Below are 14,495 nucleotides of genomic sequence, written 5' to 3' on the forward strand. Positions count from 1 at the left end.
GCCACTCTCTTGGACCATGACCAGTTTTGTTTCACTCCATGCCTCTCCCTCCGTCCCTCCCTCCCTCTCTTTCTTTCTTTTTCTACTGTAGCCTACACCAACTTCTAATCTTTTTTTTTTTTGTATTTGCAGTATCTCTGTCTGTCCAGAGGCTATTTTCCTTCCACGTATAAACCTGCACAAGTCCTTAATAAAACAGTAAAAACCTTTAGGCCTACAAGTCATGAGAACCCAGTATCTGTAAAGTTGTCCAAGCTCTTTCCGTCCTTAAATGACAAAAGTAAAAACCTTCTCTCAGTGGAGAAGTAGTGATTCCCAGTATAAATGTGCTCATCTGGTTTGTAAGAACCACTCCCCACTAAAAGGAACCAGGGCTCCTTGGAGAAGGAACTGATTTGAAATCAGGCACATGGCAAGTACAAGGTGAGTTGAGGTACCTTGTGAGCACAAAAAAGAAGAAGTGCTGAAGACCAATGGGGAAATATAGAAAAAAGGACTTGTAGGCACTTCTAATTTGACAATTTGGATATTCACAAGAATGACAGTGATAGATGAAAATCTTTTGAAAAACAAGCCAAATTCAGGAAGTTTATAGTGATATTAAAGATATGGATGAGGTAAAAGACAAGTATCATATGATCTCATACATAAGTGGAACCTAATCAACAAAATAAACAAGCCAGCATATTATAACCAGAGACATGGAAATAAAGAACAAATTGACAGTAAGCAGAGAGTAGGGGAATAACGGGGCAAAGAAGGGGAAGGGTTGTCAAGGAACACGTATAAAGGACCTGTGGACAAAAATTAATCCTTGTGGGAGGGGATTGACTGTGGGAGGTGGGGGTGGGTAGGGCAGGGAAAAGTAGTGGAGGGAAATGGGGACAACTGTAATTGAACAACAAAGGTAAAATAAATTAAGAAAAAATAAAAATACAGAATTAAAAAAGGAAGGGTGAAATGATGGAAGTTCTTTACCAAAGAAAGCCAGCTAGAAAATACAGAAGGGATGACAGAATTAGATAGTCACTGTTTTGCAACCTTAGTGTAATAACTGATTCAGGCAACATTCTCCTGTGAAAAAGCCATTTGGGGAAATGTTTTGGGAGCACAGGGATATTCCAGTATAAAAGGATCACTCCCAGATCATTTATAATAATAAAGAAAAAATTATACCATTTCAGCAAGGATAGCTGAATGACCAAACTTATCAAAAATGAGATAACTTGGCATTTTGTGCCTCCTGGTATGGTCCAGTTAGATGTACACAACCTACCTTGTCAAAAAGCTAAAGCACAGATCAGCCATCGTTTAGATTCAGAATGCGAAACATTCTGTAAAACAACCTTTCTAGACTCTTTAAAACATCAAGTTCATGGAAAGCAAACAAATGTGAAGGGGTGAGCGGGAGCAGTTGTAGATCAAAAGAGGCTGAAAAGAAATAATGAAATAATTGAACTGTGATTGGTGATTGAGGGAAACAGAGGACAGAGCTACAGAAATTGTTTTGGGACAGTTGTCCAAATTTGCATTCAGACTCTCTATTTGATGGTATTCATGGATTATTCTTGCTAGGTATGTCAGTGGTGTTTTTAAGCAGGAGACTATTCTCATTTTCCAGAGATGCATGTGGAGTGTTTAGGAAGGAAGGGTCATGATGGTCTGCAGTTTATTTTCCAAGTGGTTCAGGAAAAGAAGGTATATGTGTGTATGTATACTTGTGTAGACATGTACTTTTTTGCTAATATAGTATTATGCATACTATGCATACATATGTGTATATATATACACACATATATGTGTGTGTTATATGCGTGCATGTTAGTTTTGAAGGAAGGGCCCTGAGCTCAGTGCCTGACACACAGCAAATCCATTATTGCCTCTCAGACTTCCCTGCTACCCTCCTTATCTTTTCTTTGTCACCTTCCAGGGGTAATCCTGTCCTGAATTTGGGTTTTGCATTTCCTCCCTTTTAAAACAAGTGATTTTTTAAAAAAGACTCCCCTGAGGATATGAGGATTTTTAAAAAATATTTTACTTTTTTAAAATTTATTTATTTATTTATTTACTTTTAGAGGGAGGGGGAGAGAGAGGGAGAGAAACATCAATGTGTGGTTGCCTCTCATGTGTCCCCCTACTGGGGACTTGGCCTATAACCCAGGCATGTGCCCTGACTGGGAATCAAACCTGTGACCCCTTGGTTTGCAGGCTCATGCTTCAATTCACTGAGCCACACCAGCCAGGGCTATTCTTTATTTTTTTCTTGATTTTAAAGAGAGGAGGGAAGAGACATCCATGTGAGAGAAACATCCATTCGTTGCTTCCCATACACACTCCAACTGGGGATTGAACTCACAATTATTTGGTGCACAAGATGAACTCCAACCAACTGAGCCACCCCGCCAAAGCTAAAACAAATGAGTTTAATCCATATGCACATATATTCCACTGTAAAAATTGCTCATGTCCCATGTAGTCTTCTAGGACTTTAAAAAAATTCCCTGTTCAGCATTCTGTTTCTCAAGTTTATCACTTTGTAAAAGGCATTGGAAATATTTGGAAAAGTTGAACATTCACTAACCCCGTAGCTGAGTGTTTTGATTCCTAGGTATATGCCCTAGAAAATTCTTACAGAAGCATATGAAATAACATGTACAAAGATGCTTGTAGAACACTATAATAGCAAAAATGTGGAAATGGCTCAAATGATTATTGACATGAGAATGGGTAAAAGAAACCCCATTATTTAGTGAAATTATATTTAGCAATAAAAATGAATGAACTACAGGTGTGCACTTTTAAGTCCTCTTGTAGTCCTGATAAGAAGGAAGTAATCCCATTTGATAGTTGAGGAAGCTGAACTCTCAGGAGCTTGAATAAATTGTATAAGGTGTCACAACTGGCATGTTATAGAACTAAGATTTGAATGCAGGTCAGGGTCATTCTAAAGCCTTAACTACTAGAGATGTTGTTTCTTTTTGAAAAGATGTGTGTTTCTTAGCTTGTCTGTACCGCAGGGAGAGAGGAGCTTTGTATTGTCACCTAACCCAGCAGTTACATAAATTTCTAAGAAATGACCTAAAACTTCCTTCTTTTACATAGGGAGAAAGCAGATGAAGGGGCTTAGTGTCTTGGGCATGTTTACTATGTGGTCATCAGAGCACCTGTGATTGGAACCCAGCTCTTCCAAGCCCTCAGTGACTGTGGCATCTAACTTCTATGTTCTTCCTTTGGTTTCATGCCTCCCCGCTTGTAGGTAGCGGGAGAGGCCCAACACACAGAAGGTCAGGGTAGCTTGGACTATCACTGACCCTCCTCCCAACTTCCTCGTCCAGGTGGACAGCAGAGATCTCTCCTCTCCTCAGCTCCGTGACTCTTTCACCTATAATGTGAAACTCCAGCCTGTAGCAGCAAAAGTGCCAACAAGCTTTCTTTTATCTCTTGAATGTCACTGGGGTGATTAAGCTGTGTAAAAAGTCAGGTGTGTTTGTGTGTATGGGGTGGGGGGTGTGGAGAAGGCAGAGTAGCAGATATTTGTGTCTTTGGCAAGTGAGCCAATATTCATTATAAATGTAGATTATTGTTCTACTTAACTATTTTGGCCCAGTGGAACAATAAATGAAATAAGACCTAAAACTTACCGTCCTAGCTATCCCCTTGAGCTTTTCATTGTCTGTCCTGCAGTGCTGGCAAAGCACCGAGTGGGTATTTTCTCTGTCCCCACAAATCACAAAAGGCTTCTGGTCCTTTGTAAACTAGTGGGGGCTATTGACAAGGATCGGCACACATGACTGACTGAGTTTTGTCAGGCACAGCGTGGGGATAGCAGGAGTACCCAGGTGAATGTGCTTTCACAACATCACCACGGTGGCATTGAAGCCCCAATTGATAAAGATCTAACACACTCACCGGGGCAGAGGTGCCTGGAGCCCTGGCATCTCTGTTTGTGGTTGGCTATCTCTAGCATCTCAGTGTGGCTGCCTCATATTGGTCTCTGTTAAAATGTCACCTTCTCAGGGATGCCATCCCTGTTCACAGCATCTGACAGTCAAGGCCCTCCCTACCCAGGCCTTCCCAGCCTCTCACCACATTTTTATTTTCTTCATAGCTGTATACAGGTTTTTACATTCTCCTTAGGTCAGAGACATGGGTGGGGTAAGTGCATTAGCTTTGGAGCCAGATGACTTTTCTGTGAGTACTGTCCTTGGCCTTTGTTAGCGGTTTTATCTTGTTTGTGTCACCAAAACTTTCTGGACCCTAGTTTTCTAATCCATAAAATAGAGCCAATAATAGAAGGTCTTTCCTCATGAGATTTGGCTGCTGGAGACCCCCATTTTTGGTACAGTATCTGTGCAAAGGCTGTAGAAGCCAAGGACTGTACATATGGGGGTAGTCAGAAGGCCTGGCCATGGCTGTTCTGTAACAATTACGTAAATCATCGCTGTTGGTGGTCTCCTTGCCCCTTGGCTTCTGAGGCTGCCTTTTGAGACTATGACTGTTTTTGATTAAGTTCACTCTCATGAACTTGCTGATATTTGACTTTTTTATCTACAAAAATGGCAGTGTTATAGGGTTAATGCTAATACATTTAATAGTTATTAGTAAAATTACACATTTATGGTCTTAAAAAAGGTATATATTGTACTAGAGGGCATATGACAAAAAGTAAGCCTAGATCTTGGTTATGTTTACCAGAATAAACTTTTAGTCTGACTTTCTTCCCAAACTATCTGATGACACATGGTAATCCCTAGCAGCCAGTGAAACGTTTTATGTTGTAGAAGCACTAAAGGCGATGAAGTATCTTTTTTTAAAATTGGTGGGGCTACTGTGGAGAGTTGTTTAGAACAGAGAGGGAAGTTGGAAATCCTAATCTGTTCATTTTAATGATGTTAAGTGCACGATCTATATATACAGCATCCGGCAGAAGTAACACCTATGTGAGTGTGGTTGGTAGGGTAATAGTATGGGTGTGACGATTTATAGTTTTAATTTGAACATTTCACCTAAAATGTCATATGGTGTGCTTGAGTGTGATATGTTACAGAATTACATGCTCATGATCTTGTAATAAAAGATTTTGCAGTTAAAAAGGGGGCGTTATTTAAGCCAGGCCTTGTGTATTCCAATGTCAGTATGCGTTCTATTTAGAAAGAGATTTTTTCTTGTGAATGCTTTCTGTAAGTGGAGAAAACTGGCAAGAAAATTAGTAGGTATAAAAATGAATTGGAGAGGCGACTTAAGAGGTTGCAGTTTCTCCATTTAAAGAGTCATTTGTCAAGAAGAGTCAAAGCTTTAAAAACCACTAAATTTAGTTGTTTTAAAATTTTTTCACAGCAGTGGGTGAGGTGCACCTGGTTGGTAAGTTATCTTCTAAAACGCTGCCCTTCTTGTAGCATTCTTATAATTTTCTGGAAAATGCAGCTCTTTAAAATAATATTTTTTCTTTTTGGCTGGAAAATAAGCTGGAGTAGGTTCTAAGCACAAATTAAAATTTAAAATTACTTCCTTGTCTAGATTTTATGGAATTTACCATACAGTTTCTAGAAAAACAACCAATAGAATAAGTTCGACAAGTTGTTTATCCTTGCCATCCAGAAATTAAAACTAAAAAGCTATCAGTACTTGCTATTTAAATGTTTGTGAAATCTCAGAGGAAGAAATCAGAAGTTAAGAATCAAGAAACTAAGACATTAGCGAGACCTAAAACAGCACCTGTGAGGCTTATTTAATTCGTTTTTTCCTTTGAAAAATCAGTTGTGACTCACCATTAAGTCCACACCAGTAGCCCAGGCAGTTAGCAATTCAGAGAAGACTTTAAGTGCTTCCTTGCGTGAAGTATTTCAGCTTTGGTTTTCCTTTTCAGTGAGGTTGTGGCCTTTTGTGCTCTTAGACCGAACCTTCTGTTTTTCTTTTTCATTTTTTTTTCTAGCATTTTAGTTTTTTATTGGACTCCCTCAGCTCTGAGGATTACATCATATCCCAGCTGTATTGGTGCCCTTTATCATATCCAAAACTGATTTTAACTCATTATTCACATACACACAATAATTTCTTATATTTTATAAGCAGTAAGTTTATAATTTTTTTAAAAGTAGGAATTTTCTAAAGTCTAATGTATCAATGCATGGAAGAAAAGCCTGCTTTTTGCAATTAAAAAGAACATTTACAGGGGAAAGTTAATTTTAGTCTTTGAACTTGGAAAAGTCTAATCTCACCTGTAAATCTGTTATTTGACATTCCATCCATTAAAACATTTTTAGGACATTGAAAGCACAAAAAAAGCCATTTTACATTGAAATTACAAATATTCTTTAAATATACTCTGCCTTAGATGGACTTTTCTTACTTACCAGTTTTTCAAGTCTCTTATGGTCTCTGTAGGCAAGATTGTGTCAGCAGCTGAGTATAACATCTGATGTTGAGGGAAATAAATATACTTTGCTTTCTGCTTGGGCTGCTTGTGTTGACCAGTAGAAATGCTGCATTAAGTCTCAAACCAAAACATTTAAAGTTCTCTATGAAATGCTGATATTGTGCCAGTAGTTTGAATGTCAAGTACTAGAGATGCCCAACTCTGCGATGTGCTTGTATAAGTTGGATCTGATTTGTGCTTAGTGTTACAAATTATCGAGGTTTCACCAAACAGCAACTGGGAGGAAACTAGGTACAGAGAGAGAGGAGTGAGTGACCCCCAAGTGAGAGCTCCAGCCTCCAGGAGGCAGGACGCTGGACCTTTCCCATGCCTAGCTGTGACCTCTTCCTGTGAAACTGTTGCAAGAATAGCTTCTGTATTTATTGGGAAGCTTTTTCAAGTTGTAATTCACACGACTTCAACTAGTTCCTTGAAACTTGTTGGAGACCCAACAAATATTTGAGAGTAAAACAGATCAGAACATTTCCCATTTCAGTACCAGGGAAAGAAGTGGGTATGCTGCGCAAGTAGGTGCTCACCAGAGAGTCTTGATCAGCGATGGATGAGGTAACTCTGAAATGAGGGGACAGACTAAGAATCCTAAATCTGTTTAGGGTGGACTTGGTGCCTGATGGTGCCTGGTCTATTATAACTTTGATTCTGACATATTCCCTCGAATTGGTGTTGTTGGGTCTCCTAATCTTTCTTCAGGTTACCTCCTCCTCTTAAATATGGCTTTGGAGCACCCTGTTTGACCCCAGTTTTTGGATGATTTTTATTATTTTTTTTATCTTTGCCCCAAGGACATTTTTTTTTTCATTGCTTCTTAGAGAAAAAGGAAGAGAGGAAGGGGGAGAGAGAGAAACACTGCTGTGAGAGAGAAACATCGATCAGTTGCCTCCCATATGCACCCCCACTAAGGATCAAAACTGCAACCCAGGCATGTACCCCAACTGGGAATTGACCCTGCAACCTTTCAGTTATGGGACAGTGCTCCAACTAACTGAGCCACACTGGCAGGGCTGGATTATTTTTTATGTAACAAATTGTTGCCAGGACTCTGTACTCTTATCTGGCATTCAATTGATGAAATCATAATGTGTCTTTCAGGAGGAAGGACACAGGTCTTCTGTATTCTGTTTACTTTGAAGTCATCCAGTTTTGGAACCTATATTATCATCACCTTTACTTGCTTTACCTATTTATTTCCCTTTGTATTGGGGTAGCATGCTCCTTTGTCAATCACATGTATTATCATTATCAAACAAAATAAAACAAAACCCCTCAAAACTTCCCCTTGACTGTGAGTTCCTTTCGTTTGTTGCTATTTGTCTGCTGGTTGCCCAAGCTATATCCATTCATTCTCCTTCACCCTCTCAGCCACTTCTGTCCAGTCAGTCACCACAACCTGATGATTTTTTTAACACCTGAATGTTTCTTGTCTATGGCTTCCTCCAAACCCAAGGACATTTTCTGCCTATATTCCCTGCCTCCCATCTCTTCTCCACTGGTAATATCTGCCTTCTAGTCACCCACCCGAGGGATTCCTGTAAAATACGAGCTTGATGAGCTGGACCGTGTCCTGTGTGGTGTGGGTCCATGTCTCCTACGATATAAGTTCATGCTGTTCCATCTGGCAGACCTGGACACAGCTCACCTTCTGCCATGACTTGCCTTGAACTTTATATTACAGCAATACTAACCTATTTGAACTTTGCACAGTTATTGATGGTTCTTGCCTCCTCGTTTGGGCTTAGGCCTTTTCCTTTGCCTGGACTAAATCTCTGGAATAATTCTCTCGTTCTTTCATCTGGCTTGTCCTGAATTTTAGCTCTGTTTTCTAGAATTTCAGTCATTCATGTGCCTGCTTCTCACTTTTTTTTTTTTTAAGATTTTATTTATTTATTTTTAGAGAGGGAAGGGAGGGAGATAAAGAGAGATAGAGAGAGAGAGAGAGAAACATCAATATGCGGTTGCTGGGGGTTATGGCCTGCAACCCAGGCATGTACCCTGGCTGGGAATCGAACCTGGGACACTTTGGTTCCCAGCCCGCGCTCAATCTACTGAGCTACGCCAGCCAGGGCTGCTTCTCACTTTTTATTATGTCCACATACATCTGCTCTAGTTGTATCTGATTTGTGTTTTATGGAGTCATCTTAAAAAAGTAAATGTTTAGCTTCAGCCTAAGCAAAAATATCTTTGAAATGACAGATTTTATGCACCTCTTTATCTAATTAACCAAGTAGTATTTATTAGTCACCTTTTGAATGCAGATGCCCTAGGAGCCTGGCGCCTGAGAATAGTGCCCGAGGCGTGGAACCTGTGTTTGGGAATCGTCCGCCCATGTCTTTCCCAGCTTCACCGAGCTGTTGAAGGCGGGCACAATAGTTTGCCCATTTTTAATCTTCAGTACCTGCCTCTTTTACTCGTGTGATTAAAATAATACGAAAGTAAAGATGTGTTGATTTCTTGATTTTTCTCTTCCTTCCAAGTTTTACTTGCAACACTCGGTTTCTTTCATAAACAGGACTTCCAAATGTCAGTAAAGGCCAGAGTAAAAGTTAATATGCTTATTTTTATTTTGGAAGACTTGAGATCCATGATAAAGAAAATAAGCTGCCTTTTATAAATTCTCAAGAATATGCAAGAATAGGTTTGTTTGTTTATAATCCAGTAACTGCTAGAACTAGCTCAGATACAAAGAAACCTTAAGTCAAATGTGTATATTTTAATCAGAATCAGTACTTGGGGCTGTGCAGATAAAACTTGTTTCTGTTTCATTGGATTAAATGATGGCAATGTTAAAAATAGCAAGTATTACACAAGAATGTCAAAGAAAAATATTTTTTAAACAGCATGTATATTTATAATGGCATTCCATTTTATAAGCTGAAGGGAGAACTGGAGGTACCTGAAACTCAAATCTCTAAGTCTTATGTGTTCAACACTTTGGGGGCATTTTACAGAAAATATAGTGACAGAATCCACTGGCATGAAGCTAAGGAGGTGCAGAAACCTTGAGGGCATCACAGGGACCCCTAATCATAAGATAAATAGCATGTCTGGCATAAGATAAATAGTGTCTGGCATTTAAGAGTCTGTCCAAGGCAAAACAGGCCAGTTTAAACATGAAAGGTGTATTCCTATAAATTAGATAATTTAAGAGGCACCCCTTTTTTACTGTATTGAAGTTGATTATGTCTGCAGTTGCGTATCGTGCCAGAAAACCCCTAAACGAACTCCCAGCCCTGCCCACACTCTCGCAGCAGAAGTGGGGCAGCAGTGACGCAGGGTGTGCTGTCTGATGGGTAGGGACCACATCCCATTTCCAGGCGCACCATCTATTCTCTTGCTTCTAGCCTTTATCAGGTTGTTTCCTTCTCCATCTCTACCTGTTGACCTCTTGCGTATCCCTTAGGACCCAGCTAGGACTCCATCATTGGTGTCACTTTTCCTTACCTTCCCACTAAGCCGTAATGGACTGTTGCCCTCTCTCTGAATACCTGTAGTGCTTAATTTGAATTCTGATTAGGCCTCAGATGTTATACTGCATTGTAGATGGTAATGGCTCTCCTTCCTGGCCTGGGGGGATGGTGGCAGGTCTTTGCTGATGTTCCCCAGTTCTGTTATTCATGTAGTCACTTGGCATGTTGGGCAGGAAGGCAGTGATTTTTTGTAGCCTCTACCACCCTGACGGTGTTGTCAGGCCGTCCAGACTGGCTTCCTGGCTTGGCACACTGCCCCTTCGCTTAGCAGTCCCTGGGCACCCCATCTAGAAGGTGATTGTATTAATAAATGAGGACCTCCACTATTTTTTCTAGCCCAAGAAATTTAGACATCTTTTAAATTTTGATTTCTTTGTGTTAGTAGTTCAAATTAAACAAATTTAAAATTTTTATCAAAGTTATGCATGTATGTGCTTCAAGAAAAACAATTGTATAAAACTTATAATGAAAATAGTAGTCCCTGCCCTTTTTCTCTGCCCCCGTAGCCCCCTCTTTCACTTTTGACCCATGATTTGGGGGTATCAACCCCTGTATTCCTATGCAGGACATTTCTTGGCTTCCAGAAGGGTCTGTTGACTTCTTTGTGTAGAAGAGAAAGATTTAGCTTCCTTACCCTCTGTACTTCTATTCCCCTAGATAATTACATCTGCCATTTTTAATAAGTCAGTATCCCTTGCTTATATAACTAGAGCTGTATAAATATTTGTAGCCAAGGCTCATCACTTGTATTGAACGGGATTGCAATTCCCCAGCCTCCTCTAGACACCAGCAGCATCTGTGCCCTCTTGGTCTGATGAAGGCAGCCTTCCCTCGTGGTCCAGGCTGCCCATTTTCTCACTTACAGTTAAGGTATGTAAACATGCTGTATAAATATTAGCTCTTATTACCACTTCAATACTATAATTTGAGCCAAACCTCCTTTAGTTAGTTCTTAGCTGTATGTCTATGAATAAACTTTTGTTAACAGCTGTGTTTAGAGAAATATATAAAGTCCAGGTATATGTTTATGTGTAGGAACTTCTTAACATCAGGCAGAGGAATCATGTGTTGACAGATTCTTCTTATTAAACATTTTCTGTTATGTTTCGTTGGAGGGCCCTCTTGGTTGTCAGTTTTAGGTATTTTGCTTTTGGCAGCTTGCAATTATTGACATCTTGGAAAAGTCACATATGACATATACCCTTCCAAAACTGTCTTTTATTCTCATCTTCATGGTTGAAACTTACATGCTACTGGAAGCCTACATCAAATTTTGATGCTATGCTTGTCTGCTCTCTTGTAGTTTTCCCATAAGCCTTATATTATATTATACTTGATAAACAAGGCCCCTGATTTTATTCATTTAAAAATGTAGACACTCAGAAGATAAAATATTTCTGAGTTATAAATAGACAGGCTTGGGATTGGCTTGTGGAGTTGATGATACTGTTGGGAGACCAAGTTCACATAAGAAGATGAAATTCAGGAGAAGAACTAACTACCAAATAACTGTAGGGGTGTGGGAAGAAGGCAGTGACTCTCGTTTGTTTGTAAAAGTTCTATTTTGGGGATTCATACTAATTGGTAATTCTCATGTGTTGAGAGTGTGACTTAAGTATCCATCTAAACTTTTGTCATGGATCAAAAGGGGAGGGCATCTAGAGAATGAACATTTGATAGAGGGAAGGGCTATGGCAGTTGAATGCCACTCGGCACAGGGCCGTGGGGTGTAAACAGACACCCACCAGCGGTAGCTGACATCTGCGCTGCTGTGTGCCTTTCCCTACATCCATGCTAGTCACAGCACAGCCCTGTTTGCTACAGCCTACAGTGCAGTCTTTCTCAGAGCGTCTCAGGCCATCTATTGGAGCCTGCCCCTGAGATAAAACCTTTGCCTAGAGATTCATCCAGGAAAAAATGAAGGAAAAAAATTACAGCAAACATGTCTACTCCAGTATGGAGACAGAATGGGGATAGATTATTCTGTGATTTTTTTTTTGCAATTAACCCTGCATAATATATTTAGAGTTACATTTGGGAACAAAAGTGAGTTCTGCCTCTTTATCAGCCTGGGGACATTGGGCGAGTTATATAGTCTCTCTCAATCTGTGTTTCCCATCTGTAAAAGGGCTCCAGTGTCACCTACCGCATTGAAGTTGTTGCAAAGTGTAAATGAAGTAATGTGTACTTTATGCCTGCAGTGCTCAGCTGATGTGCATGGTCAGTAAATGGTGGGGGCTCTTACTAATATAATCACAGGCTAATTGTTGCTTTATAATTTTCTTGAGATTGGATTGTCATTGAATATATGGTAGATACAGAGTGCTGTGCTTTTCGGTTTTGTAAATGTTGATTTTTATGAACAAACTCAAATTTGAGGAGGTCTTTGGCTCAATTACGATGGCTGTGGGAAAGCTCTCTCAGATGACATAGCCATACATAACCCTAGGAAGAACATTTCCAAGTTGGAAATGTAACATCTGGAGGAAATAGGCAGTAAGTATGCAGTGCCGGGTAACTTCAGATCGGTTAAAGGTGGGCACATATCCGTGGTTTACTCTTTGGCCAGCATCCCCAGGCCCTCGGTGAGGAAGCCAGGCCCCCTTTGCACCCCTGGTCCCGGGCACCACTCCGCCTCCACGGGCCTGTGAATGAGCACACTCCCTCTCCTTCACTGTCATCATCCTAAGAAGGTTTCAGAGTCCTGCTATTTTATTCTCATATTGTACACAAGATGTGTGGTCCCAAAATACCTTTTCATTGCCAGAAATCACATCAGACTGCTGCCATGCAGGCAAGACTAAAGCTTGCAATGCTAAAGGCACTATTGAGCGATGTCTAGACGAATCTCTTTTATTTTAAGGCCCAGGAGATGCCAAGTAATAGTAAACATTACTATTTCTTTTAGGAAACATTTCTTTTTCCATAGATAAGAAGAATAAAAGTTCACAGGAGCAGAGCATTATGTAAATAATTTGTTAGTTCATGTGACTGGTTATCAACCCATTCTGTTTTATTGTGGGAAATGACAGAGTGTTGTTTTTAATTGGCCATAGGGGAAAAAAGTAATGTTTGGATTTGCTAAATGATCTCTTGCCATTTGCCAACCTAGTATCACTTACCAACTTCACATATGGAGTATGTGCCATTGGCCAAAAGGTAGGTGCGTTGTACTTAGTTTCAAACAACAAGACAAAAAAGCAGCACACAATACAGCTGCTTCTGAAATTTCAGAAATGGTGCGGTTTTAAAGAGGAAGTGATTATGAGAGACTGTAGACCATTTTGATCCAAGGTTTCTCAGAATCACTTAGAATGGTTTTTCAGTGACCTTGCCTGGAAGGCATCTTCATGTCAAGTCTTTCTCCGTAGCTCTTATTCTGCAACTTCAACTTAATCCTCCCTTTACTGTGTGCCAGTTGGCTTCTTGTAGTTAGTCTAAATATTTATAGGATCTTGCCTTTTAAAAGAAAGTTGAAATATTTGTTGATTTTTGTGGTTCTGAGGGTGTAAGAGGCAGTTTGTCTGATTGGTTGAAAATTATGTCTCTGGAGTAGATTGCCGTACTTAGAATGTTGGCTAATGCACATACCAGCTCTGTGACCTTGGGCATGTTATTGGGTTGGCCAAAAAGTTTGTATAGTTTTTTCTGCAAAGTAAAAGACACATTTTTCATTTTCAAAAACTTGATTGATGTGCATATTTTGAGGATTTGAGCATATCAGCTATCTCCCATATGGTATAATGTTGATTTTTTTCAATTAATGTTTCAGTTTGATTGCTATCAATTTCAACTAGTCTACCCAACTATGCAGCATGTCCAGCGAGAAATCTCCAGCACAAAACTTCACAAACCACTTTTGATAAGTTTGATCAGTTACGTCACTTTCTCCATACACTGCACAAACCTTTTTTGCATTTGTTGTATTTTTACCTTTCTTGAAATAATAAAGCATAATATGCTGAAAATGTTGCTTATTTTCTTCCACCTTCAATATTAAAATGATTACACAAAAATTCACCCATTTTTTTTAAATGCACGCCAATGTGAGCACTGTCACAATACAATCCAACAAAATTGTTTTGAATAAAGACAACAAACTGCTACTACAGTTATTTTATGGAACAAACCAAACACACTTTTTGGCCAACCCAGTACTTAATCTCTCTCTGCCTTAGCATTCTCTTCCTTGGGTTGATTTATACAAAAACAACGATAATATCTACTTAAATATTTTTGTGAGTTCCTGGCACACAGAAGGGGAGAAGTAATGTTGCCTGTCATAAGTATTATTTTTTGATGAACAACTGAAAAAACTTGAAATAAACTTGCATTGTAAGGGGTTTCTTATTACCTCTAAAAGATAATGATTGCTTGGAGAAAACATGATTTTGAGGTGGAGCTTGCCAGTACTTACAGATGTATATTTTATCATGATTTTCTTCTGGCCTATGTTCAGACTGTCCTCTGTCTGAGTGTCACTGAACCGTTTGGTGTAGATGAGAGTCACACATTTTTAGATTTCAAATCTCTTCCCCATACTACAGAATTTGAATGGTGATTAATATGGGCTGTTCCTTTCCCGTCTTTCCTCT

General features: G+C 39.6%; 2 protein-coding genes across 4 annotated transcripts in view; one reads left to right on the forward strand and one right to left on the reverse strand.

Annotated features, from left to right (window-relative positions):
* The window catches only part of MED12L (mediator complex subunit 12L), a 317,972-nt gene that overhangs the window by 136,214 nt on the left and 167,263 nt on the right, over positions 1-14,495 (forward strand).
* The window catches only part of P2RY14 (purinergic receptor P2Y14), a 50,065-nt gene that overhangs the window by 14,392 nt on the left and 21,178 nt on the right, over positions 1-14,495 (reverse strand). The window contains exon 1 of one of the 3 annotated variants that reach the window (XM_036017914.1): positions 6,354-7,290. The exons of 1 other annotated variant lie outside the window; for it this stretch is intronic. The gene's annotated coding sequence lies outside the window, so the exon portion shown is untranslated. One more of the 3 variants, XM_028504230.2, reaches the window with a different exon arrangement.

This window comes from Phyllostomus discolor, chromosome 2 (assembly GCF_004126475.2).
Source record: "Phyllostomus discolor isolate MPI-MPIP mPhyDis1 chromosome 2, mPhyDis1.pri.v3, whole genome shotgun sequence".
Lineage (NCBI taxonomy): Eukaryota > Metazoa > Chordata > Mammalia > Chiroptera > Phyllostomidae > Phyllostomus > Phyllostomus discolor.